General features: G+C 40.3%; 1 pseudogene across 1 annotated transcript; it reads left to right on the top strand.

Annotated features, from left to right (window-relative positions):
• The first annotated feature begins 1 nt into the window (after position 1).
• Positions 2–1275, top strand: LOC102871400 (annotated as a pseudogene). The gene has a single exon (XR_438938.1). The product of XR_438938.1 is annotated as an RAB11 family interacting protein 2 (class I) pseudogene (transcript).
• Positions 1276–4394: the final 3119 nt, after the last annotated feature.

The following is a 4394-nucleotide window of genomic DNA, read 5'->3' as shown; positions in this document are numbered from 1 at the left end:
GATGCTGTCCGAGCAAGCCCAAAAGTGGTTCCCCACCCACGTGCAGGTCACAGTGCTCCAAGCCAAAGAGCTGAAGCCCAAAGGCAAAAGTGGCACCAATGACACGTACACGATCATCCAGCTGGGCAAGGAGAAGTACTCCACCTCCGTGGCCGAGAAAACCCTCGAGCCGGTGTGGAAGGAAGAGGCCTCCTTCGAGCTGCCCGGGATGCTGGCGCAGGGGAACCCCGAGAAATACATCCTCTTCCTCATAGTCATGCACAGGTCCCTGGTCGGGCTGGATAAATTCTTGGGGCAAGTGGCAATCAATCTCAATGACATCTTTGAGGACAAACAAAGAAGGAAAACCGAGTGGTTCAGATTAGAATCCAAACAAGGAAAAAGAGCTAAAAACAGGGGTGAGATAAAGGTCAATATTCAGTTCATGAGGAACAATATGACAGCCAGTATGTTTGATTTATCAATGAAGGACAAAACGAGATCTCCTTTTGCAAAACTAAAAGATAAGATGAAAGGAAGAAAAAACGATGGGACATTTTCGGATACGTCTTCTGCAATCATTCCAAGCACTCCCCTGCCTGATGCCAGCACGGAGTTTGCAAACCACGAAATCCAGATGAAATCCAAACCAAAAAAATCTTTTCTTTTGGGTCCTCAGAGACTTTCTTCAGCCCATTCAATGTCTGACTTAACTGGGTCCCACATGTCCTCTAAGAAACTGAAGTCAGGCACTGTTGGTCAAACACATCTTCTGGGGCGCCAGATAGATTCCTTTGGGGCAGTTCCAGAAAGCGGAAGTCTCAAATCTCCACACAAAAGAACATTAAGCTTTGATACTTCTAAAATGAACCAACCTGACAACAGCGTGGCCGAAGGCGAACTGTTGTCCTTCGGAAGACAGAATGACCCATTTACAAATGTGACTGCTTCATTACCCCAAAAATTTGCAACACTGCCAAGGAAGAAAAACCCATTTGAAGAAAGCAGTGAATCATGGGACAGCAGTGTGAATTTATTTTCCAAATCAGTTGAAATAAGGAAAGAAAACAAAAGAGAGAAGAGAGAGAAAGTTAGCCTCTTTGAAAAAGTTACTGGGGAAAAAAGACAGCAGAAGATCTGATAGACCTAACAGTGGGGGGGTCACACAGTCCTTGTGATGTGAAATCACCTAATGCATTCAGTGAAAACCACCAGGACTGCTTTGATTATGAGTCAACTAATCTGTTTACAACAAAATTCGGGGCTTCTAATATAATGCCATCTTCAAGTAGATAAACCTTCACTTGATGGCAGTCATGTGAACAGGTTCCAGTTTATTCATCTGTGAGTAGAAGGGATGTACACCTTGTACAGAATCCTCCATGTTGACGTACTGTCTCCATACCCTGGACTAGTGATGAGCAAACTCTCTATCTGTGCACCAGATTTGGCCTGCAGCTGGTATTTGTAAATAAAGCTTTACTGGAACACACACACACACAAAAAAAAAAATTTCAGATTGTTTGGTTCCACAACCAACACTCTTGCTACCAGCAGCCAGGAAATCAAAAGGTAAAATGCATTGGGAAAGTCTGTTGTCAGGGACCTCTCTAGAGTATTGAGAAGCAACTATGTCAGTCTAGAGACTAAGTAGACATGATCCAGGCCATGCATGGTCTTTGCAGTTACTTGCTATTCATTAGAGAGCTAGATGGACAATGACTAAGGATGACAAAAGAAGAACTGATGCCCTTGAGTTGTAGTGCTGGAGAAGAGTCTTGAACATACCATGGACTTCCAAGAAAACAAATAGGTCTGTCTTGGAAAGGGTGAAACCAAGTTTCTTCTTGGTGGGTCCTTGGAGAAGGACATCATGCTCAGAATGGTGGAGGGACCTTTCCAGGAGAGGAAGACCCAGGATGAGATTGATACAGTAACTGGGGAAATGGGAATAGGTGTGTTGGAGTCAGTGAGATTGGCTTAGGACAGGGCAGGCTCCAGAGCTGTTATACATATAGGGTCACTGTGAGTGACAGGTGACTCAACAGCATATAACAACACAAACAACAACCAGGTTGTTTGGGGGGGGGTGTTTGTAGTGCGAAAGAGGAGGGATTACAGTCAGAGCACTGAAGGGCAAAAAGGTAATTCGTTTACTACCATAAAGGTATTACATAATTATCTTGCAATCCACCAGAGTAATGGTTTATGTAGGAATACACATCCCCATTTGGCCTTTGCTCTTTTTACCAACCAAGAATTCTACATTCAACAAAAATTTCCCACAAATATGACAAAGAAATTAAAACATTTCCAGACAAACAAGAAACAATGGAATCTGTGAAAACTAGACAAATGCTTAAGACTTAATAAAGGAGCTCTTTGTAGTGAGAAACAGCAATGATAGAAAATCACCCAAAACTGACGTAAATTACAGTATCATTCAGGAACTGACCCAGAGGTACAAATGCACAAAGTAGAAACAAACTAACAATGGTAAAATAAGAAACCAAAGTATCAGTATAAAATGAGGACAAGAGAAATGCAATAAGAAGGAAAAAGAAATGTAGAACACCTAAGTAATGAGAAAGTCAGGTGATTTAAAGATAAAGTGAACTGTTTAAGACTTGGGAATAAAACAGTAACCTACAGGTTCCATTGTCAACACCCATGATAGCAGCAGGCAAGAAGTAAAAAACGTATGTGTTGTCTTGGGTAAATAAGCTGTAAAGAACTTCCTCAAAGTTCTAAAGGGCAAAGATGTCCATTTAAAGACATCTGATCCAAGCCATAGTCTATTAAACTGTTAATAAAGAAGAGAAGAAATAATGCCTTTGAATTGTGATGCTAGGAAAGAGTATCCCATGGACTACCAAAAGAACAAATAAATATATTCTGAAAGAAATGTAGCCAAAGTGCTCCTTAGAGGCAAGGATGGTAAAACTTCACCTCACTTACTTTGGCCATGTTCCCAGAAAGACTCTGCCCTTGGAGAGACATAATGCTGGGAAAAGTGGAGGGTCTGAGAAAGAGAGGAAGACATTCAACAACATAGATTACTGACTATCACAATGGACTTCTGCATGACAGAGATCATGAGGATGGTGCTGTTGTTCACAGGGTTGCTATGAGTCATAGTCAACTCAATGGCACCTGACAACAATACAGGGTGTAATATCCACATAAATGAATAAAACTTCTCATCAAAATGAAAAAGAAAAACATAAAGAATTGGAAAACACTAAAAAACAGCAATGAAGAAAATTATAAAAAAGCTAGAAAGAAAATTAAATGAATATTTAAAAGTAGTTGGAACAAAGACATCAGTAATATCACAGAAAAGAGTGCAACCAATTGGCAGTAATAAAACCATGCCTTTCAATAATTACACTGAATGTGAACAGAATAAATGTATCAGTCAAGAGAAAAAGAGCAGCATAATGGATAAGAAAATATGACCTACCAATATGCTGTCCGTAAAGAGACACATTTTAAACAAAAGATACACTAAAAACAAAGGGCAGAAAAAATATAGCAAGCAAAGAGGAATCAAAAAAGAACAAGACTGGCAACATTTTCTGATAAAACAGACTTCAAGACAAAAACCAGCATTGTTTGTTGCTGTGTACCAGAGTCGGGACTGACCCATATCTGACCCTCCAGTGGGTTTTCAAACTGGAGGAGACTGCCCATCTTTCTCCCGCAGAGCAGCTGGATGCCTTCTGGATTGCAGCACTGCTTCTTGCCACTAGGCCACCAGAGCTGCCTTAAAAACCAGCCTAAGGGGTAAAAGGGGCATTTATATAATGATTAAAGGGTCATGTGAACAAGAGGGCATACATATCAATGTATTCAATGACAGAAACACAGGACACACAACTCAAACTTTAACAAATGTGAAAAGAAAAACAAGCAAATCCACAATAATAGAGACTTCAATACAATATTTTCCATGAAGAACAGAAAGAGCAGAAAGGAACTCAACTAAAAAACGGAACATATACAGAACACTCCACCCAACAAGATCACAATATACATTTTCCTCCAGTGTACATAGGTAAAAAGACTGAAGACACACACAAATGTTTATTGCAGCTTTGTTCACAATAGCAAGAAGTTGGAAACAACATAAATGCCCATCAACAAACAAATGGATAGAGAAGCTGTGGCAAATTCACACAATGGAATACTATGCTGCAGTGAAAAACAAGGAACTCATGCAGTATTATTTAAAATGGTTGACTCTGGAGGATATTATGCTGAGTTAAATATCCCAGTCACGAAAGGACAAATATTGCATGGTGCCACTGTTGTAAAAGAGGACTGACCTTGGAGTTGGGGAGAGACTGAGAAAGATGGGTTCAATAATGTGTACTGAACTGAAACAGAGGAGGGAGAAAACTGTTTAAAAGAGA

Source organism: Elephantulus edwardii, unplaced genomic scaffold (assembly GCF_000299155.1).
Source record: "Elephantulus edwardii isolate Elephantulus edwardi_28Jun2011 unplaced genomic scaffold, EleEdw1.0 scaffold00131, whole genome shotgun sequence".
In the NCBI taxonomy this organism is placed as follows: Eukaryota; Metazoa; Chordata; class Mammalia; order Macroscelidea; family Macroscelididae; genus Elephantulus; species Elephantulus edwardii.
This window is presented reverse-complemented; position numbering and strand designations above follow the sequence as displayed.